Source organism: Sarcophilus harrisii, chromosome 1, assembly GCF_902635505.1.
Source record: "Sarcophilus harrisii chromosome 1, mSarHar1.11, whole genome shotgun sequence".
Taxonomy (NCBI): domain Eukaryota; kingdom Metazoa; phylum Chordata; class Mammalia; order Dasyuromorphia; family Dasyuridae; genus Sarcophilus; species Sarcophilus harrisii.
The window spans coordinates 584908280-584932821 of NC_045426.1; the positions used below are offsets into that span (position 1 = coordinate 584908280).

Consider the following 24542-nt stretch of genomic DNA (forward strand, 5'->3'; position numbering starts at 1 on the left):
ACATTCATACACACAATTTATTCAGCCATTCTCCAACTGATGGGCATGCGGGCTAGAATTCTAAGAGAATTCAGAAGAGAAACAGAAGCAAGGAGATAACTTTTGTCCAGCTTTCAATCACAGATATGCTAATTCTATAGTTCATAGGAAGGAAGGACTGGTCTCCAGAATCGGGCAGATTGTCAGAACAATAGCATCCCTAGATTTGGGGGGGAGAGGGAGGAAGCCAGAGGACTTTGGAATCAGATTGCTAGAACAGTAGCCCCAAGGTCAGGGAACCCCAAAACTACTGCTATATTTCCCTAGAAGCTATATTATATCATTATAATCATGAATTTTGAACTGATGGAAACCTGCAGTTATAAAACTTATGTCAATTATATGAAAATTGGATGAGACTTTAGTTTCCAGAGAGTTGCAAAAATTGGAGAAATACAGAGAATGAAACTTAAATTAGAAAAATAAAATTGAAGCCTAAGAAATGAAGGCTAGGACATTAAGATGAAGAACAAGGAAACAAAAAGTAATAGAAGGAAAATGTAGTCCAGTGGGAGATTCAGATTTTAAAAGGAAAGGAAAATACAACCAGGGATAGGGATTTAAAATAAACACTGTCGTAAAATGTAACCAGAGGTGGAGAAACACTTGCTTGTGGGGGTGGAGGGCAGATATAAGGATGGGATCAGAGCAGGAGACAGACTCACAGAGGTGTGTGGGGCAGGTGCTGGACCCCAAATTATCTGATCAGGCCCAAAGAGAAAACCCTTATTCAGTCCCCGCAGGGCGAGGCCCCGCACAGGGGGAGGCGGCTCAGCTCCCCCCACGGGCCTGGCCTGACCCGCAGGGAGCAGAACACCCCGTAAGCAGAAAAGGACCCAGGCCTTTCCTTGGGCAGCGTCTGCCTCCCGCGGCGCGGGTCACTCCTGTCGCTTCCTCATGCCGGGTCCGAGGCCTGATCTCCGCGCTCGGTTACAGGCAGCGAGCCACCCAGTCTCGGGTGCGGGAAGCCTCCCCGCCAGCCCCCTCGGGAGGGGAATTAGGCTCCGACGGGGCAGCGCTGGGTCCGCAGGGGCTCGGGGAGGACGGGCTGTGGCTGAGTAAGGGTGAGCAGCAGTGGGGAAGCCGGCGGGGACGCGCCCTCCCGTCGGGGGCATGCAGGCCGGGGCCCCGGGGCCGAGAAGCAGGGGGGACCTGCACTCAGGTACAGGAAAGGCCGGGCGCCACCCCAGGCGTCCCTAGCCCGTCAGGCTCCCCTCCGCAGCCACTCCCTTCCAGCCATTTCTCAGAGTCGGCCCCCTCGCTGCCCATTAACCCGTCTGATAGCTCTGTCAGCCGCTGATGGAGATGAGAGAGCCTGGGCCGTTTCCAAAAATGCCCGGCTCTGTTTCACCGACGCTGTCCCCCTCAGCGAGCAGCGGCAGGGTGGGGGCTCCGGGCTAGAAGGAGGCGTAGCCAGCCAACTTGGGCCTCAAATGCCCAGGGTTATAGTCTAATGCAAATAGAAGGTCACTCCTCAAAAAGAGGCAAAGCCGGGCAGCTTCGGCAAGGGTCCCAGAAAGCAAAGAGAAAGGGCCGCCCTTATCTCGTTCCTGGGGAGAGAACAGTTCCTGACTATGACATCAGGAATGGGTGGTTCTAAAGAAGGTCATGGAAAAACCATCTGTGATGGATAGAGGCCGCGGGAGTGGGGGCCTCTTAGAAGGAAGAAAGACGAAAAGAACATACCTAAGTATGTATGTTCTGTCTGGCTGGCTGGGTCGGGGTGGCTTGTCCCAGGCTTTGAAGGCAGGGATTGGGCCGGACTAGATAGAGGACAGTAACCTTTTCCCGGGCTAAGTATCTGTAGGGTTGAGGGTGAGTTTCCTCCCTTCCTATTCATTTGCATGAGAGACTAAAAAGAATCAGGAATAGAGAAACTAGGGCCGAGACTCTCGAGCTCATGGAGCCCTGAGAAGTTTGTGGTAAGGGCATCATCTAAGCGGAGAAGCGGTGAAAAATGTCTGACTCCAAGTCGGTTTCAGGCTCCTGGCAGACACATTGCTTTAATAAGCAGGGAAAGGTGGGGTTAAAATTGCGTTAAAACCTGAAGGTGTTAGTTTACTAAGAGTCTGATTCTGTATTCCAAAGAGCTTGTCTTTTATGATAATTAGTAGCCTGCTGGAGAGAACAGGCTCATTATCAACAATGCCCTGAGAGGTAGAGCCAGGATGGCGGAGTAAAGCCAGAGCTGCTTGAGCTTTACCAGTTTTCCTTGAAAAACCAAGTGAAACCAAGCCTCTGAACAGTCTTCTGATGGAACGAAACCACTCTCCAGCTCAAGATATGTTGGAAGTATTTCAAGAAAGGTCAGTCTCACCGGGGTGAAGGGGTGTTCAGCCCAGCTCCGATGGTGTCCAGGAAAGCCCATGAGAGAATCTCAATCATAGTACATCCGCAACTGAGACTCTTGGTCCTGGCTCAGTAGAAGAGCAGACAAGTGGGACAGTCTCCAGTCCCAGATCAGAAGGCAAACGTCAGCTAGGGAAATCAAACTGTTTCTTGGAGAGAGCAAGCAGGGCTATCCCCTGCTGTGAACAAGATGCCAAACACAAAGGGTTCCCGTGCCAAGACTTAGAGCTGCATGGGAAGCTTGGGACAGTCCCCCTTTTCCCCAGGAGCAGAGGTTGGTCATAAAAGGCATAAAAGAGGAAATTCAAAAAGAGAAGTAAAGAAAATGAGCAAGAAACAGAAAAGAACCTTAACCGTAGAAAGCTGCTATGGTGACAGGGAAGACCAAAACACCAGCTCAGACAAGGACAAAATGTCCAGAGAAAATCTCAGTGTGATACGAATTTGTCTCAAGCCCAAAGAGACTACTTGGGAGTGCTCATTAAAGATTTTAAAAGGCAAATTAGGGAGGTAGAAGGAAAAAAAATAAGAGAAATTAGAGGTATGTAAGAGACATACAGGTCAACAATTTGGAAAAGGAAAAAAATTGAAGAAAACAATTCCTTAAAAAATACAGTTGGCCAAATGCAAAAAAAAAAAAAAAGTTCACTTAAGTAATCAATTCCTTAAAAAACAATATCTTTTTTTTTTGTATAGCCTTTTATTTACAGGATATATGCATGGGTAACTTTACAGCATTAACAATTGCCAAACCTCTTGTTCCAATTTTTCACCTCTTACCCCCCCACCCCCTCCCCTAGATGGCAGGATGACCAGTAGATGTTAAATACATTAAAATATAAATTAGATACACAATAAGTGTACATGACCAAACCGTTATTTTGCTGTACAAAAAGAATCAGACTCTGAAATATTGTACAATTAGCCTGTGAAGGAAATCGAAAATGCATGTGTGCATAAATATAGGGATTGGTAATTCAGTGTAATGGTTTTTAGTCATCTCCCAGAGTTCTTTCTCTGGGCGTAGCTGGTTCAGTTCATTACTGCTCCATTGGAAATGGTTTGGTTGATCTCGTTGCTGAGGATGGCCTGGTCCATCAGAACTGGTCATCATATAGTATTGTTGAAGTATATAATGATCTCCTGGTCCTGCTCATTTCACTCAGCATCAGTTTGTATAAGTCTCTCCAGGCCTTTCTGAAATCATCCTGTAAAAAGCAATATCTTAAGAACCAACAGACTCTCCCTGTAGGAAGGGAAAAACCACCAAGTTGTTTTAATTCTGTAGTTTAATGACTACATTTGTGAAGGTTCTACCTTTCTAAAAGAGTTGAGGCTAGAAGCTTTTGTGTTCTAAGATAAGAGAAATAGCAAAGCTTATTCTTGCAACACATGATTTGGTACCAAAAAGAGAAACAGTAATGGAAGAATCTTACCCAATTTTTTCTGTGATACAGATCTGATCCTGATTACCTAAACCAGGGAGAGGCAAAGTAGGAAAGAAAAATGATAGCATAATATTCTTAAATAGTGAGAGGCTGCTAGATGGTGCAGTGGGCAGAGCACCAGCCCTGAAGTTAGGAGGACCTGAGTTCAAATCTGGTCTCAGACACTTACCACTTCCTAGCTGTGGGATCCTGGGCAAGTCACTTAATTCCAATTGCTTCAGCTTAAAAAAAAAAAAGTAAAAAACAATAGCAAAGAGATTACAGCATTATATGTAAAAAATTATAGATAATAAGAAATGCCAGGTTTATTCAATGTAAGAAAAACTATAAACAAACTATATTAATAAGAAATAATTAAAATATCAGTAGGTGCTAGAAAAGCTTTTTGACAAAATTCAATCCCTGTTTCTGTTAAAAATCTTAAGAGATATAGAAATAAATGGAACTTTCCTTAATGTGGTAAGTAGTATATAAAACCAAAAATTGACATTATATGTAATGTTTATTGTCCTTCATGATAGAAGAACACAAAAATGACATCACTATGTTAGGGTCAAGATACAGTATGTCCAACTGTGACCAGTCAGATCAATATGAGTTTAGAATGCTCTACCACAAATCAGACACAATAGTCCAAAGGGATATTTGGAGTAGAGATGTCTCTAAATTTGTACATTTCATGTTTCTTTTGAGCTTCTGCAATTCCACTTTTCTCATAAATGTAGGCACACATCTTGTGCCAATGTCTCCCATATCTCAAAATCATTCGAAAGTTCTTCAGAGACCTTAGAAATGTCCTTGTATCATTTCTTCTGACCTCCATGTGAGTGCTTGCCTTGTGTGAGTTCTCAGTAGTTATTTAGGCAAATGTACGTTTGGCATTCAAACAATGTGGCCAGCCCATTGAAATTGTGTTCTCTGCAGTATAGTTTGAATGCTTGGGAGAGTTCAGCTCAAGAAAGGACCTTGATGTTCAGCACTTTATCATATTGCATAAACTTCAGAATCTTCCTAAGATAATTCAAATGGAAGTAATTCAGTTCCCTGGCGTGGTGCAGTTAAGCTGTTAATGTTTCGTAGACATACAACAATGGGTCAGCATAACAGCTCTGTAGACCTTCAATTTGGTAGGGAGCTTATTTTAATACCTCTTCTCTATACTTTCCTTCAGAGTCTCCTAAACACTGATCTAGCATGCATCAACCTCATCATCAATGTGGACATCTCTGGAAAGTATATTGCCAATGTAAGTTAACTCATCCACAGTATTTAAAATTTCTCCGTTTGCTGTAACTGATGGTTACATGTATAGATGGTTGGAGTAGTGCTGGTTAGAGAACTTCTGTTTTGTTGGTGTTAATTGTCAGACCAAAATTAGCACAAGCAGCAGAGAATAGATTCATATTCTACTGCGTCTCAGCCTCAGAGACTACATTAGACAACCATCTGCAAACAAAAGTCAAACACCATGAGTTCTTCTATGATGGGGGAGGTAAGCATCTTGAAAGCCCAACTGTATAGGATATGGCATGATAAGATATACAGGGGTTAAACCTATAATTTAACTATGGCAAAGTTATATAATGGTTGTTACTAATATCTTTTGGAGAAAGTCATAATGGTTATGGGGTTGACTTGAAATCAACTTTTTGGGGGTTCGATTCCTTCCTTTCTTGTTCGTTTAAGCTTTGATGAAAATTGGTTGTTCGAGTGTATGGTATGGTGGAGGGCAACCATAGAGTCATATTAGTAGTAGTTAGTTCCACGGAAGAAACTTCTCATTTAGATGCAAATGCTTCTCAGATAATGAACACTATTAGGATGATAGCTGTGAGAGAGATGAAGGAGCCAATTGAAGATAGTACATTCCATGCTGTGTAAGCATCTGGATAGTCTGAGTATCGTCGAGGTATGCCTGAAAGTCCTAGGAAATGCTGTGGGAAAAAGGTCATATTGACGCCTACGAATATAATGGAAAAATGAATTTTTGCTCATATGTCGTTTAGTATATAGCCTGTGAAGAGTGGGAATCAGTGGACAAAGCCTCCTAAAACTGCAAAAACAGCACCTATGGATAGGACGTAATGGAAGTGGGCTACTACATAGTACGTGTCGTGAAGAACAATATCTAGGGATGATTTGGCTAACACGATTCCTGTTAAACCTCCGATTGTAAAGAGGAAAATGAAACCCAAGGCTCACAACATTGCTGGAGATCATTTAATGTTACCTCCGTGTAGCGTTGCCAGTCAGCTAAATACTTTAACACCTGTAGGGATTGCGATAATTATTGTAGCTGATGTGAAATATGCTTGTGTATCAACATCTAGTCCAACAGTAAATATGTGGTGTGCTCATACAATGAAGCCTAGGAAGCCAATGGATATTATTGCTCAGACTATTCCTATGTAGCCGAAAGGTTCTTTTTTACCTGCGTAGTATGTGACAATATGAGAAATAATCCCAAATCCTGGTAGAATTAGAATATATACTTCAGGGTGACCAAAGAATCAGAATAAATGTTGATATAGAATTGGGTTGCCTCCGCCAGCAGGGTCGAAAAATGTTGTATTGAGATTACGGTCTGTTAATAGTATTGTGATGCCGGCCGCTAGTACTGGTAGTGATAGAAGGAGTAGTACTGCTGTGATTATCACGGATCAAACAAATAGTGGTGTTTGATATTGAGACATTGCAGGGGGTTTTATGTTGATGATTGTTGTGATAAAATTCATAGCACCTAAAATGGATGAAATCCCTGCCAGGTGGAGTGAGAAAATAGCTACATCTACAGATGCTCCTGCATGGGCTAGGTTGCCTGCTAGAGGGGGGTAAACTGTTCATCCGGTTCCAGCACCGGCTTCAACTGTTGAAGATGCTAAAAGGAGAAGGAATGATGGTGGTAGCAGTCAGAAACTCATACTGTTTATTCAAGGGAATGCTATATCAGGATCCCCAATTATTAGGGGTACTAGTCAGTTACCGAAGCCTCCAATTATAATGGGTATGACTATAAAGAAAATTATTACAAAGGCATGGGCTGTTACGATAACATTATAGATCTGGTCGTCACAGATGGGAGTGCCTGGTTGGCCAAGTTCTGCTCGGATTAGGAGGTTTAGGGCTGTGCCAATTATGCCTGCTCAGGTGCCGAATAGCAAATAAAGAGTTCCGATGTCTTTATGGTTTGTAGAGAAAAGTCATCGAGTAATGAACATAGGTAAAATGGCTGAGGGTAAGCATTGAACTGTAAATTCAAAGACAGAGATAGAATCTCTTTTTACCAGAGTAATAAATTGAAGCCAAATGTTGAGGCGCTTAGCTGTTAACTAAGAAGTAGGGGGATAGATACTCTCCAGTTTAGAGGTAAAGGTAGTTTATTGAGACTGCCCCGGGACTCCCGCCTTTTCTTTCTTTCAAGGCCTGGAGTCTCTAGATGTCTTCAAAGGCTAGGTGATTTAACACCTGCTTAAGACTTTGAAGGCCTTTGGTCTAGCTTGAACCTAAGCCTTTAAATGGGCTCTGAAGTATATATTACATTGAATTGCAAATTCGAAGAAGTAGCTTAAGTGCTGAGAGGCTTGTCTGGAGAATTTAGCTTAATTAAAGTGTTCGATTGATGCGAGATAAAGTCTTTTAGTTCTTAGTTATGAGAGTGTGATGAATAGTGGGGTTAGGGGGAATAGGAGGGCAGAGATGACTGTAGTTGTTGGAATTAGTACAGTAGTTTGTATTGAGTTATTATATCATTGTATTTTGGAATTATTGGTGGATGGAAATATGGTAAGGCTGGATGCATATAGATCAGTCATATATAGAAAAAAAGGTTTAGTAGGGCTGAAAGGGGTATTGTTGTGGCTGTTATGATGTTAACATTGTAAATTAGTTCTTGTAAGAGGAGTCATTTGGGTATGAAGCCGGTGAGAGGTGGCCTCCTAGGGATAAGGAGGGTAAGAAGGATGATGATGGTTGCTGTGGCTGATTTATTTCATAGACCTCCTAGGGATTTGATTTTGGTGGTGTTTGATAGGTTGAGGGTTAGGAATGTGGTTAGAGTAGCTATAACATAGATAGTAAGGGTTAGGATGGTTAGGGTCGGGTTAATTTGTACAATGATTACTATTCAGCCTATGTGGGCAATGGAGGAGTAGGCTAGAATTTTTCGTAGGTGGGTTTGGTTAAGGCCACCTCAACCTCCTACAATGGTGGATAGAATTGCTAGGGTAATGAGGATTTTTATATTGAGGTGTGGGGCAATTTGGAAAAGGATAGCTGTAGGGGCAAATTTTTGTCATGTTAAAAGGATTATTCCGGTTAGGAGTGGCATCCCTTGTGTTACTTCTGGTACTCAGAAGTGGAAGGGGGCAAGGCCTAGCTTGATAGCTAGGGCTAAAGTTATTGAAAGAGAGGCTCAATTGTCTGAGAGTTGAAATAGGGCTCATTGGTTCGTTGATCATGCATTATAGATGATGGCGAATATTATTATCATAGAGGCAGTGGCTTGTGTAAGGAAGTATTTTGTGGCTGCCTCGGTGGCTTGTGGGTTGTTTGGGGCGGTTATTATGGGGATGATAGCTAATGTCTTGATTTCTAACCCTATTCAGGCTGTGAATCAATGATTGCTGAAAAGGGTTAGGCAGGTTCCGATAAAGAGGCTTAGGGTTAAAATGATGAGTACACAGGGGGACATTAGTATGGGAAGGGTGTGAACCAACATTTTCGGGGTATGGGCCCGATAGCTTATTTAGCTGACCTTACTAGGATGTGGTGTAATGGGAGCACAAAGGGTTTTGAGTTCTCTGGTATAGGTTCGAATCCTGTTGTCCTAGAAATAAGGGGGCTTGCACCCCTATTTTTTACCCTATCAAGATAATTCTTTTGTCAGACATATTTCTATATTTGTGGAGGAATGCAGGATAGAGCGATTGGTAGGGAGATAAATCATAAGCATATTGCCAGGGTTATAGGTAAGAAATTTTTTCATAGAAGGTATATTAGTGGATCGTAGCGCAATCGTGGGTATGATGCTTGTTCTCATAGAAAAGTTATGGTGAGGAGGAGTGTTTTTAGTATAAATGATAGTGTATTTACATGGGATAAGCTTGGTGTAAGAGAGGGGCATAGGAATAGAATAGTTGTGATGGCATTTATAGCAATGATGTTGGCGTATTTTGCTAGGAAGAATATAGCGAAAGGGCCAGCAGCGTATTCTACATTAAAGCCGGATACTAGTTCGGATTCTCCTTCCGTTAGGTCAAAGGGTGCTCGGTTTGTTTCTGCTAGTGTAGAGATATATCATATTATGGCAAGGGGTAATGTTGTAAGGATTAGTCAGAAGTTTTCTTGGGTAGTTGAGAGTGTTTTTAGTGTAAATGAGCCGTTGATTATGCATGATTAATAAGAGGATAATAGCTAAGGAGACTTCTTATAAGATGGTTTGTGCAACTGCTAGTAGAGCTCCAATTAAGGCATATTTTGAGTTAGAAGCTCATCCTGATCATAGGATTGAGTAAACTGATAGGCCAGATAGGGAAAGGACGAAGATAAGTCCGAGGTTTAGGTCTAATAGGGTGTTAGGTATAGGTAGTGGGGTTCAAATTGTTAGGGCAATGGAGAGGGCTAGAATAGGGGCAGTAATAAATATTGAGGTGGAAGAAGTTAGTGGACGAAGGGGTTCTTTTGTAAATAGTTTCACTGTGTCAGCGAATGGTTTTAGGAGGCCATAGGGACCTACAACGTTTGGTCCTTTTCGGAATTGTATGTAGCCTAACACTTTGCGTTCAATGAGTGTCAGGAAGACTACTGCTAGGAGGATAGGAATAATATAGAGTAGAAGATTTATTGTAAATATTTATTAAGAAGAGGGTTTGAACCTCTGGGAGTAAAGGCTTAAACTTTATGCAATTACCCCCTATTTTACGAATATCTTGTTCGTCATCATCCATTAATGGATTCATATTCATAGGAATAACATTGCTTTAAAGAAGGAGTGTGTGCAAATATGTAAAAATGCCAGATATGGCTGATTTAGGCCTAATGCTACTATTATTAGGCCTAGTTGACTTGATGTGGAAAAATCTATGATTTTTTTTTTTTTTAAATAACTTTTTATTGACAGAACCTATGCCAGGGTAGTTTTTTACAACATTATCCCTTGCACTCACTTCTGTTCCGATTTTTCCCCTCCCTCCCTCCGCCCTCTCCCCAAAGATGGCAAGCAGTCCTATACATGTTAAATAGATTGCAGTGGATCTTGGATATAATATATGTGTGCAGAACCGAACAGTTTTCTTGTTGCTCAAGGAGAATTGGATTTAGAAGGTATAAATAACCTGGGAAGAAGAACAAAAATGCAAGCAGTTTACATTCATTTCCTAAGGCTATGATTTTTCTGATGTCATTTTGAGTAATAGCACAGATGGCAGTAAATAGAGTTGTAATTCCTCCTAGGCAAAGTATAATAGTTAAGGCTGTTTGGTTGTTTTGTGTAATAGGGTTAAATCGGATTAGGAGGAAGATACCTGCAAGGACTATGGTGCTGGAGTGGAGTAATGCTGATAGGTAATGCTGATAGGAGTAGGGCCTTCTATGGCTGAAGGTAGCCATGGGTGTAGGCCGAATTGGGCTGATTTCCCAGTTGCAGCAAGGATTAATCCAAGAAGGGCTAGTATATCGATGTTTGTTATGAAGATGTGTTGGATGTCCCAGGAATTGTTATTATCAGGCATGCTATGGCTAGCATGAATCCAATGTTTCCAATTCGGTTGTATAGGATGGCTTGGAGGGCAGCGGTGTTTGCGTTGGTCCGTCCGAATCACCATCCGATGAGCATAAATGATATGATGCCCACACCTTCCCATCCAATGAACAGTTGAAATAGGTTGTTTGCGGATACAAGGATAATTATGGTAAATAAGAAGATAATTTAGTATTTGAAAAAGCGATGAATGTTTGGGTCGGTGTGCATATATCAAATTGAGAATTCTAGAATGGATCATGTGACATATAATGCAATGGGGATAAAGATGATGGAGAAGTAATCTAACTTAAAGCTTATTGTTAGGTTGAATGTATTTATTGAGAATCACTGTCAATTTGTAATTGTGGCTTCTTGCCCAGAGTGGATGAAGAGGGCTAAGGGGATGAGGCTAGTAAAAAAGGCTAGTTTGACTTTGTTTTTACATAATAGTGGGAAGTTGCTGGTTTTGTGCGGTAGAAGCATGTTATAGGCTAGGGTGAAAGTAAGTATAATGATGGCCAGGAGTAGGGAAGAATTTAATAAATAGTTAATTACTTTTATTTGGAATTGCACCAAAATTTTTGGTTCCTAAGACCAATGGATGACTATTATCCTTTAAAAGTGAGAAAGCCATGGGGTTTAATCATGGGATCAAGAGTTAGCAGTTCTTGTAACTTTCTCGGGCATATAAGGAGGTTTAAAGTGGAGGGAAAATCCTCCACTTTAGTCTTGGCTCATAACACTTTCAAGTTTAATAATTTACGGTCATTGCAGTAGCTGACATTGAGGCATCTGACAGCATCATTGAAAATATGCTAAAAAGAATGGGATGAAAAACAGATATCCTTGCTTCACTCTACTGGTGACTAGGAAAGTACAAGAGCATCATCATCCATTATCCAAAACCTATGTGAGCATGCAATTGGGAAAACTGGCATATGCTATTGATAAACTCCAAGTAACTAAATTATCTTTCACAAGTCCTCCTGACAGACAGTATCAAATACCTTGGTCAGATCAATGAAGGCTATACACAGAAAGACTCTCTTCTGCTTCTGGCCTATCTCCTGGAGTTGTTGGGCAGCAAATGCATAATTATGATAATTGGATGAGGATTTAGTTTCCACAGAGTTATAAATCTTGAATTAGAGAAATGAAAGTGAAACGTAAGGAATGAAATCTAAAGATTTAGAATGATGTGGAACAAAGGAAACAAAATTTATAAAAGGAAGCCATAAATTAGAATAAGAAACAGGCTAAGAAATGTAATAGGGATATGGGGGAATAGGGAGTCACATTCATGTAGGGGAATTAGGCATTCCAGATAGACTGTAATCTTTGTAGCATCTAGACAATGGGGAATCGGGAGGAATTTGCATTTCAGGCACAGGGTATAAAAAGGCATGTTTTGGCAATTTTAAGGTGTGCCTGCTTCCAGACACTCATTCTTGCAAGATCAAGAATAAAAGTCTTTTCATCTGAAGTAGGCTGAAAGACCAGCCCATTAAGGAGGTCTCTGGCAAGAATCTTTGTCAGCAATGAATAGATTTTGGGGGATAATCTCCTCTTGTTATATAACCCCCGAAAGGTTTTAGTCAGTTTTTGTATGAGCAGCAAACTCCCTGTTCCCCCTTTCCTTATTGAAATAGAATCAGTACCAGGTGCTTTGTCACACAAAAGGATCCTAATTCCATTCAAAACCTCTTATTCAATTGGAAGTTCAATTAGAGAAATAGATTGACTTCAACTAGAGATAGTGACTTCCACCTGGTTATAGATGCTTTGTTTAGAACACTATGGATGTGATCAGTCCATCTCTCTAGGATTATGTCCTTATCACTAATTAATCAATGTAGCTCCATTAATACTAGTTTGTGCTAGGTCTTTGGTCCATAAATAGCCTTCAGAGAATCATAAATGTGCTTGGAATTGTTACTATCAACATAGAATTGAATTTCATTAGCCTTCTAGCTTCACTTTTCTTTACTTCTGGAGTTCTGGAGTTAAATGCTGTCTTCTTAGAGACAAACAAACAATCCCTCCTGGTAAGCTCTATGGAATTCTTGTTTTCCACTTAGCAGCTTCTGAATTTCCCCATAATTTTCATTAAACCAATTTTAATGTCTGCAAGTGTTGTGGCCCAGATGAGTAAATGTGGTGCTGTACACCAAATCTTGAAACCTGCCCACCCCTTTTCTGTTCTACTGTTGTCAGTTGTGTTTTGGTGGGAAGAAGTGCTCTAATCTGTTGATGTTAATCTATGACGTTCTCATAGTTGTTTGGCCTTGGAGCTGCATCTTTTGCATTAATGTTTAGTTTGAAGAGGTTAAAATTATAATTGGTCCAGCACTCTGTGCCACCCTTAACCTGTCACTCTTACATTGTCTCTTCTTCTTACAATGATGTAGTCTAGTAAATGCCAATGTTTGCTCTGAGATTGCATCCATGAAGTTTTATTTCATTTGGGTAAATGGAAGACAATGTTGGTGATGATAAGGTCATGAGATGCCCAAGTCTTCAGGAGTAAGTGACCATTACTATTAATGTTTCTATTTCTCCATCATGTCTGTGCCTACTCTGGCATTAAAGTCACTCAGAATTACAAGCTTGTCATCCTTTGGCACATTGATGATAAGGGTCTCCAGGTCTTCATTACATTTTCTTTGATCTCATCAGATTTAGTCATGATGGAAGCATGTACACTGATCAAAAAGCATGGTTCTTTCCTGCAAGTGTCATTACATTCTCATGAGTCATTTACTCCTTTTGGAAGGCATAGAAATTTGACTAGATTAGTTTTGATTGTAAAACTTACACCAGCTTCCCAGTGCTCCCCATTACTGTGGTCACTCCAGAAAAATGTGTATCCAGCTCCAACTTTGTTAAGCTGGCCTTATTTCACTCAGGGTTGCTATTTAGATGCAATATCTGCTTAGTTCTCTTGCAGCAAGAAACATTTGTCTTTCAGTTCTACTCAATTTCATATTGTCCATAAGTATGCAAACATTTCATATACCAGTGGGTGAGTGGAATCAGTTTTGCAAAAATTTTTGTGCATTTTTTCATTTTGATTGCAGAGTAGGATCCCCATCTGTTATAATAAGCAGGCCAGGGGTGAATTAAGCAGACAAGTTAAGCAGGGCCTTTTCTAACCCCTTCCTCATGCCTCATTCTCCAAAGTGTTCAATCTTCAAAAAGATTGCTTAGACTGCTACTGAATCTCACTCTCTTCCAGAATCAGAATCCAGCAGTAAGACAAAAATCAAAATGACTAGGGATGCCTTGTACAGTGGATAACAGTGCCTTTGATGTTCAACTTTAGCTGCATGCATGGCCATTGGAATAATTTGTTCTCATCTACCCATTTTGCTGGGGGAAAGTCTTGAAAAGGGCTCCACAGCCCTTGCACCAAAGTTTTCCGTAAACATGCACACACCCCATTATGTGTAATAGATACTTAATCAACAAACATATTTAACACATGTTCTGTGTAGCGGGTTAGGGATATAAAGAGGCAAAAGATAGTCCCAAGGAGCTTACAATCTAATGGAGGAGACATAATATAAATACATGAATACAAAGCAAGCTACATATAGGCTAAATAAGAAATAATGAAGAGAGAAAGGGTACTAGAATTAAAAGGGGTTAGGAGAAGACCTCCTGTAGAAGGTGAAATTTTAGTCAGGTCTTAAGGAAAGCCAGAGAGATCAGTAGTCAGAGAGAAATTGCCCAGAATTGAGAGATGGAATGCTTTTGTGGAACAGCCAGCAGGACAGCACCAGTTGATTAAAGAGTAGATTTCAATGAATAAGGTGTAAGAAGACTGTAAAGGAGGAGTCTAGGTTATGAAAGTCTCTAAATGCCAAACAGCATTTTCTATTTGCTTTTGGGGGTAAAATTTGGCAACTTTGAGAGAGCAGTTTTGGTAGAATAAGATCAGAGCAGATTGGAAGAAGATTGTTAAGAAGAGTGTGAGAGAAAATGGAGGTAATTACATGGCCTTTTTGAGGATTTTAAATACAAATTGCAGAAGACAATTAGGACAATGGTTAACAGGGTTGGAAGGGTCAAAGTGAGAATTTTGGGGTTTTTTTCCCAGGATACTCGGAGAGACATGGGCTTCTTTGTAGGTAGTTGAAAATTAACCAATAGACTGGGAGAAATAGAAAGTAAGAGTAGGATTGACGGAGTGGGGGAGAGGGGGTAGTCTGTTGGAGGAGACTGAATGGAATGGAAGAGGGGTTAGCTTTGGTAAGGAGTAACGCTACTTTGTCACACAAGACAGAAGTAAAGGAGGAAATAGTAATAGAAGGTACTTGAATGAGAGGAGACAAGGAATTGGGGAGAAGAGAGATCACAATGAAGAGTCTGTATTTTTTCTGCAAAATATGAGGAAAGGAGAGAGAGAGAGAGAGAGAGAGAGAGAGAGAGAGAATATAGTCATATGAGATGTGAGGAGAAATAAAAAGGTTTGGAAGAGTTCCTGGGGAAAACTGAATAGTGAATTGAAGTATAATAGGATTGCCTAGCTATAGTGAGGGCCCGGTTGGAGGTTATGTAACTTTTTTTTTTTTTTTTTTTTTTTTTTTACATTAACAAGGATTCTCATTTAATTTCATTTCAATTTCAAGAATAAAGACAAGAAGCAGTTTCACAGTTATACATAGTAATAGGCATCAATACAGTTACTGGACTGGATGACTGTAGTGAGATTGTGAATATGTTCCAGAGTGACAAGAGCTAGTTTGCTAGTCTTCAGTCACATTCAAATGTTTTTATCTTTTATATTCCTTCTACTTGGAACATTACTGCTGTACCCATGTTTACAAGATATTTAAACCTTAAAAAACTAAAGAAATCAGGTAGGAAAGCACTAAATTTTTCCGACTTATTTAAATGAGCAGCAGACAAAAAATGGCTGCTTTGGTGTTTCCTGCCAAGATTTATCTTTAGGTAATATAACTTTTAAAGGAGCTTTAGGGTCTGGCAGCACAAAAATAAAAAACGAACTAGTATAAGCTACTCTCCCTCCTCCCCTGCCACAAGGCAATTGGGGTTAAGTGACTTGCCCAGGATCACACAACTAGGAAGTGTTAAACGTATGAGGCCAGATTTAAACTCAGGTCCTCCTAACTTCAGGGCTGGTGCTCTACCCACTGCACCACCTAGCTGCCCCCTATTTTTGCTATTAATCTAAGCACCAGCATTGCTTAGCTCCTGGCTAGTTTTTCTCAGACACTGAAATTGTCACACTTTACAAGTGAACAGCTTGATTTTAGATACTGCCCAACTATGTAACAAATTAACCAGTCAGAATGGTTGCATGACTTTCTCTACTTTCATTCAACAATGAATGGTACTAGTAATCAAGGCTAAGGGTTTGCCTTAACTGACAATGTGATAAGGAGGCTAGGGATTCAAGAGAAGAGAATAGTACAGAATTGAATTGATTCACCAAAAAGTCAAGATAAGGAGAAGAGGAAAGAATGGCTAGTGCAGGGAACATAGGGAGAGAATTGCAAGTTTAAGGGACTGGAAGCCACACTGAGAATGAAAAGTAGCACTATGTAAGGGAAGGCAAAATGATTAAAAACAAAACAAAACAAAACAATAGATTACCATTAGAAAAGGAAATTTCAGAATTCTTGACCATGAAAGTGATTCATTTCTGGATGATAGTTAGATTTAAGGGTATTACCATCTTTGTGTATGGCTGAGGCAGGGTGATAATGAGGTGAAGTCATGGTAGGTAAGTAAATTGAGGAACTAAGTGGTTAGGATATTTGAGGGAGAATCAATCAACATGTTGAAATCTAGTATAATGACAAGATTTGGGAAGAAGAGTGAAAAACTAAGTCAAGTATCAAATTCACTGAGGAAGGAAGGGGAATAGTATGATAATAGACAACAGCTCCCAAGATTTTGACTAGGTAGTAGATATGAATAACATGAATCTCAAGGAAAGAGAGGTTACTAAGTGAAGGACGAAGGGTGGTAACACAGAAGTGGTAATGGGTGAGTTATCAGCAGCTATTCCAAATCCCCCATCCCAACTAGCAAGTTGAGAAGAATGAGTAAAGATACAAGTGGTATTAGAAAGGATGGTTATGGAAATCTTGTCGTCAGGATAGTCCCCTTTCCAATATGATATGAATAAGACAAGGTTGTCCAGTATCAACACTATTTAATATGGTTCTAGAAACACCAGCTATAGCAATAAAGCTGAGAAAAGTATAGGTAAAAAGGAATGAAAATCATTGCTTTCATAGAATTTTAAAACAGTATAATCAATAAAAACAATAGGTCAATAGAATTATTAGAGCAATTAACAGAAATAACTCCAGCAAAGATGCAGAATACAAAACAAACCCATATGAATCATTAGCATTCATTATAAGCAAAATCCAACAGAAAAAAATAGAAAAATTCTATACAAGTACATAATGAAAAATATTGGGAAGTGTACCTGTTGAGGCACACACTATGAAATACTCTACAGAAATAGACTTAAATAATTAGCAGAATATTGATTACTTGTGGATAGACCATGCCCATGAGCCAATATGACTTAAGTAACATATTTATTAAATGCTCTACAAATCACAGCATCAAAGGACCTTATTAGAGATAGGAAAAAAAAAATAATGAAATTTATACAGAAGGAACACAAGGTCAAGATTCTGAAGGGAAATAATGGAGGAAACTTGAAAAGAAAGATCTGTAATATGAGATCTCAAACTATACAAGGCAATAATAATCCAAATTATTTGGCGCTGATTAAATAGGGAATTTGATCAGAAGATGACATTAGATAACACAGTATACAGAATCCCAGTGAAGGGGTAATTCTAAGGAGTTTCTAACCAAAGCCAGAGCTATAGGTGAAAATAGAATATTCACAATCTGGGATGATGTAGAGGACTGCAATCATTTACTCATTGGTTTTGCTTTCTTTCATTCAATAAATATTTCCCTAAGATATTATAAGATATTTGTATACTTGCAAATGGGGATTCTAGCCTTCCACCATATGGAGAATTGTCCAGGTTTTTTTTTTTTTTTATATTTAAGAAAAGTTCAATTCCCATTTCCTGCCTCCATTCCTAGAAATATTTCAGGCTCTTTTTTTAATCAGACAGTTTTGGTCCAAGGTTGTACATTTTTATATGTATATATAGTGGCAGCTAGGTGGAATAGTGGCCAGCGTGCCAGACCTGAAATCAGACAGACTCATTTTTCTGAATTCAAATCTGACCTTGGACACTAAACCATTTGCCTCAGTTTTCTTACCCATAAAATGCTGGAGAAGAAAATGGCAAACCTTACCATTACCTTTGCTAAGAAAATCCCAAATGAGTTTCGCAAAAAGTTGAACACAATTAAAAATCATTGTCAAGAATAAATGTGTATATATATATATATATATATATATATATATGTAAGTATACTATAGGAGCTCAAATCTAGAGTTACTAAAACTCTCAGAAGGCCACCTGTTCCAACCTTTTCTTTTTATAAATAAGGAAACAGGTCTAAGAAAGTGTAGTGATTTGCTTTACAATCAAAAAAGGCTGAAAACACCTTCACAGTAATCTATAGGCTCCTTAAATACAGAAAATGTCAATTATGATCCTTCAACTATTGTATGTTCTTCCTACTATACTTACTGGCATTAAGGCATTTAGTGCCTAGTGAAATATGAATTTTAAAAAAATAATTAAAAATCTGTCAGGGACAGACAAAAATCAAAGAGATTGTCATTTAGCATAAAGATGAGATGACATATCAAAATGGGATACAGCCAAAACAGTACTTAGGGGAAAATTTATATTTCTAAACACTTAAAATAATAAAGAATAGATCAGCAAAGTTCGACATGTAATTTAAGAAACCTGAAAAACCTAGAAAAAGAACAAATTTAAAATCCTCATTTAAACACCAAATTGGAAATCCTGAAAATCAAAGGAAAGATGAATAAAATAGAAAGAAAATTGTAAGGATCAAATATGATATGTAAAATGATTAACATAGAGCCTAGCACATAGTAGGTACTTAATATATGCTTCTTTTCTTCCCCCCAACTATATAATGGGAATGCATTGCAATGCATTAAATGCAATTGAGTATAAACAGCAAAATGCCACTTGGGAAAGGGGATTACTTTTGTTTCTTGGAAGGATAATCCTTTTGATTCTATTTATTTTAACAAATATTTATTATATACCTATTATATATCCTCAATACCACTATATGCTTCCTAGATAAGGCAGCATGGTATAATAAATATCATGTCAGACTCGGAATCTGAAAAATCTGGGTTCTGACACAGACTGTGTGACACTAGAAATTTCACTTAACCTCTTTCTGCTACATTTTTCTTTCACTGATAAAATAAGTTGGGACCAAAACCAACGTGGCTGATACAGTGTTTGGCAGGAGCTGGGCCTGAAAGTCAGCTCAAACTGACAGTCCTGGTACTTTAAGAAATTGTATTCTATGGGGATGGAGGTGAAAGGGTATGCAACAAATACACAGATAAGTAAATGCAAAGTAATTTCAGATAAGTGAGACACATCAGCAAAGTGTTTTAGGAGATGCAATGGAAAATAGGGGGTTCCAATTTCTATCTAATCTTTTTACTCCTGTGAAAGATATGTTTCTTTGCAAACTTTAAGGGACTATCTAAAAGATGGATAATTTCTCCTTTGACATCTAATAGAATCATCATTATCCTTAATCTTTGTCTCATCTTCATGGCCTTTCTGCCATTTGCACTTGATTATTTTTGACAATTTGTAAATCCTAGATATAGTCTCTTCCTCTCAAGTAGTAATGGCCTAGGAAAATGCAAACTACAGTAATTCTAACAGGAAATATTAGGAAGACAAAAATTTAATGGGGAAAGAATACAAGGTTTCAAAATGAAATATTAAAGATTTTTAAGTTAGAATTATCTTGGATGATATGGCGGCTACCCTCAATTTGTACAATCCTGAGCTGCCTACATAACCTAAAATGTATGCTCGATATGTAAAATCCTGCTTTCTTCATGATCTTTAGAGTTCTCTCCTCTATCAACACGCTTTATACACATGCTATTTACATAGAATTGTCTGACAGTTTCCTTGTAGAAACAGCTTTTATTTGCTCCATTTCTTTCAAAAATTCAATAGAGGACTACACAGATCTTAGTAAAGAAGGTGTTATTTTAAGTCAGAGATTAAAAAGAAATTTTTATTATGCACCATGGATAGGCTACAAAGTACTGCAATCATTTTCTTTGGGAATGGTAAAGAATAATATTCTTAAGGGGACAGGAAAGATTTTTTTATTCAGGATCACAAATTAAAATAACTTTTTAAAAATATTAAGAACAAGTAATGACACTCAATGCAATAAAAAATAATACATTTCAATATAAAAAGTCTTAAGGAAAAGAGATAAAAGGGGGAAAGGAAGAAGGAAAATAAAAATCTGTAACAATGTTTGCCAGTCCTAGAAAGCACAGATTGCTTTGTCTTTCTTTTCCTAGTGGCCAGCACATCAAAGAGGCTTAATAAAATGCTGTGGAATTTAAAAATATCTTTTAAACTTTAAAGTATCAAAACATTGCCCAATTTGTTATGAAGTTTTATTTTCCAAGTATGCTGATGTCTATGTGCCTGTGCAAATATGTGCAATGAATAAAGTGAGCTAGCAATCTTAAATTAAAGGAATTAAATACGACTTCAGAGGAGTCCTGAGACATGGTGACATGGAACTTTTTGCTGAAATAAGACTTTAATACAGCTGGCATAGGACTTTATAAAGTTTGCAAAAATATGTACATAGCTTGTGTGAGATTTACCTTGTTCAAAAGGAAATTAAATAACGGATGGCATAAACAAAGCAAGCATAATCTTAGGGGGAAATCCATGAACCCACGTTAAGACGCTTGAGTATGTGGGTGAGGATAAGAAAAGGGAGAGACAAAAAAATTTTCATCCTCCAAAGTTCAGGAGATAGGAAGATTATAGACTGCCTGACCAGATCTTCATCCAAGTCATGATATTAGCACAAAGATGTAGCTGAAGGAGAATTTAACTTTTTGAACATGTATGGGAGGTCTCTCCTGGTGAAAAGGAGAGCAACTGAGAAATTGACTTGCTTTCCCATTAATTTTATCTTAAAATATGAAAATTTTGTTTCATTTACAATGTTGGTGTGGGGAAAGTTCCCTATAAATTCTAAGGCACTATATCATGGTCTTGGGAGCAGGGAGGGAAAGTTAGTTGAGCTCCTGATGTCAATAATGTAGGGAAGAAAGCTCCCAGTGAACGAGAGGCACACCAGTCTTGCTTGGGCTGAAGGGCAGTGTGGTGGCGCAATGCCATACACACAGAGCACCAGGTTTGGAGTCAAGAAAACCCAAGTTTTAATTTGACCTCACATACTAGCTGTGTGACTCTGGGCAAGTCACTTCACCGTTTACTTCATGTTTCCTCATCTGTAAAATATAGGAAAGGGTAAACCACTCCAGTATCTTGTCAAGAGAACCCAAATGTAATCATGAAGACTCAGAATCCACTGAAACAAAGAACAATGTATGGGCTCCAGGTGTTAGGAGGAAAGATTTCAAGGAATCTATGGGTACGATTTGATTATCCAGAACTCTAGAAGAGATACTAAGACTAGAGGTAGACAAACATTGTGCCAACTTTAAAAAAGGACAAGATGGATCCTCTAACTATAAACCAAAAGGTCTTTACCCAACAAAATTAAAGTTCATTAAAAAGGTGGTATGGAAGCACTTAAAAAAGAAAGGAATAGCATCAGCCACTCTATCAATTATCAAAAATTAAGAAGTCACGGGAGCAAACTAATTGTGGCACATATAAAAAAAAAAAAACAGAACAAGGAAAAGGCACATAATGAATACAACAAAAAGCCCTAAAATGAACAGTGTAATTATAATTGAACATGGCCCTAGAGAAGAATTGAGAAAATGCATGCATCTTTTTTTTTTTTTTTTTTTTTTTTTTTGCATAAGAGGGAGGGGGAGGACTGAATATGAAACATTGATTAGCCTATATATTGCAAGTCATTATTGGTGTGTTGATTGTAATTTTGAATGCTTTTCCTTTTTTTAAAAATCTTATGATAGTTCAGTGGGTAAGGGAGTTCCCTCCCTGGGACCCTCCTGGAAATGAAAATACAAAAATTTAAAAATATATATAACTATAAATAAGTCATGCCAGACTGACAGCATATCCTTTGAGGGATAAGATTAGTAGATAAAAAGAAAGCTATAGACATACTTGTGTTTCAGCAAGGATCAAAGATCTCTCATGCTATTTGGATTCCATAGAAGTAGGAAGTTCAGAATAGATTATACAATCAAATGAGAATAATGGATCCATGTTAACCTGGAGGGAGATGACTAGTGGAAAATGATAGGACTTTTCTCCTTGGAGCTGATAAATTTCAATGAAAGCAGATACTTTTCATGTTGTCAGATGAAAATAAGCCTGATTAAAAAACAACAAAAAAAATGCATTCAGTAGAAAAAATAAAACCCTAGCCAAAAAAAAAAAAAAAAAAAAAAAAAGGACAAGGTCCAAAAAAACTTTTAATCTGGAATAGTGGGTTAAATCTAGTATGATATTTGATATCGGCAGTGTTGCATAGTAATTAGGTTTAAAGACAGTTCTAGGTACAAGTCTTCTCTGTGGCAAATATTTTGTGACACTGAGTAGTCAACTTTTTAGTGCCTCAAGCAACTTTTAAGACAGTAAACCACAGAGAAGGTGCTGGCATGTCACAAGAGAGAATACTCCTAACACTTAAATTTAGGAGTCTGATTGAAAAAGAAAAAGAGCATAGCAATACCTATAATTTAGTTTTGTGATTACAAAGATATCTATAAATGAATTGCAAAAAGTCTCGTTTCCTTCTAATAACTTTATCAATGATACACTTGTATTATTCACATAAAAACTTAAAATGGGAAAGTAGACACATGGATTGATGGTCACCAATGCCTTTACTTTTTATTATTGAGGCTCAAATTTTCATAACTTTACTATCTTCCATTTCAGAGGTACACCATGAGACTCAATCCCATTGCACACCCCCATAACTGTTTTGCTTGACTTTCTCTGTATATATTTTGTGTTCTAGTCCAGTTGCTTTTTTCCATCCTATTTTCACTTCAAGAAACATATCCAGAACTGTGATATTAAACTAAATGTAGTAGAGTTCTGTCCTTGACGACGAAAAATTTCCTATAAAATATTTTATAGATCTTTTCCATCTTTCTTCTTTGTTTTCTTTCCAGCTTGATTCTCTTTTGGGGATATAAAGAATTTTTATAAAGTGAAATGCTGCTGTAAAAGTTCTCTTGTGAGATGTCTTATTAAAATTATATGATTGAAAGATATTGATTATTCTGATCCTTAAAAGGGCTAAGGACCATGTGTGTGTGTGCTATGATGTATCTTGGACAATGAGCTGAGCTAGGCTGACTTGCTTTGGGGGGGGGATTATACAATTCTTTAAATAACTCCCAAGCTTCTCCTTGCCATCCTTTCTGGCTACATTTTCACAACCATCCCCCCATCTGGAAGCCTTGGTAAACTATTTCAACACAACAACCACATTCTGAAACCTTTGTTTCTTTGTCCTACCATCAGTCTAAACACAGTTTCTAAACACAGCACAATTCCTATAATCTGCTTCCTTTTCATCTAGAGAAGTCACAAAACTATGCTGATTACATACATTTCAAATGTTTAACACCAGATCTCAACTAGGTCTTCACTGAAGCAAAGCAATCCTTACTCCCTAATCAACTCTCTATCCCACCCACCACATGGGCTCAAGCTTTCACAGCACTACAATCTCCACCTCACCCCCCCCCCAAAAAAAAAAAAAAAAACAACTCTTCAGTTGGAATCAATTCATACTTTGAAGTCTTAATTTCCACCTCCCCCAGAAATATTTAGGAAATGTGACATTAAAATCAAAGCTACTGGGGTTTTTTTTGATTATAAAATATAATGGCCCTCCAAGATTGACCCATTTTCTCATCCCCTTCAGTCTATAAAACTATTCCCATAATCATATCCTTTCTAATATTATTCTCTCTACAGGTACCTTCCCCCCTGCCTATAAATATACCTAAGCCTTCCACCTCCATTCCAAAAACACCCTCACTAAATTCTACCATCCTCACGAGTTATTACCACCCTTCTCAGCTAAACTGGAAAGATATGTATATTCAATACCTCTCCTAAGTTCTTTCCAATATGACTTCCAGTGATTTTAAGTCGACAAATCTAATACCATTTTCTTAGTAGTCATCCTTCATAACATCTGTACCAAATTCGCGATTTACAATCTTCTCTTCTTGGATACTCTCTTGTTTATGCCATACTACTACCAATCTAATTAGCAATGTGGTTAGATGAAGCATATCTCTTAAAGTTTTCCTAACATTGCTCTCCTACTTGAATGTCTTCCCCTTTTCATTTTGCATCCTAAAATTTTAATCAATGGAATAAAACAAGCACTTCCTTAATAGTGTAAGTAAAAATGTTTGCACACAAAACTGCAAATCTACTATGTATAACTTCCTATTCCTTTTAGAGTTACATAATTTTTTCTTCTTCCTTTCCCCTCTCTCCTACCCTAGAAATGGCTCCCATCAGGTGTCCAGTCACCAAAATCAGGATCCAGCTTCAGATGGTTAGTATCTGTGTGCCACCCATATTTCAAGCATCACTAATACAGCTGTTGGCATGACTAAAATCTAGCTTTGGGAACTCGGGTTCAAAACCTGTCTTACCAACTCTTCTCATAAATGAGATCAGCAACCTTTTCTCCACATCCCCTCACACCATTCCCAATCTCTCATTCATCATCCTAATTCAGACCATCACCTTTTCATATTTCATCTCCTTCATTTTAATCCCCACACCATTCTCTTC

The 24542-nt window shown here is 38.4% G+C and overlaps 1 long non-coding RNA gene across 1 annotated transcript; it reads left to right on the top strand.

The window, feature by feature from the left end:
* The first annotated feature begins 1208 nt into the window (after positions 1-1208).
* Positions 1209-24542, top strand: LOC116420676. Its single transcript, XR_004231065.1, has 3 exons — positions 1209-1729; positions 5008-5082; positions 24248-24542. It is a non-coding gene; the product is annotated as an uncharacterized LOC116420676 (long non-coding RNA).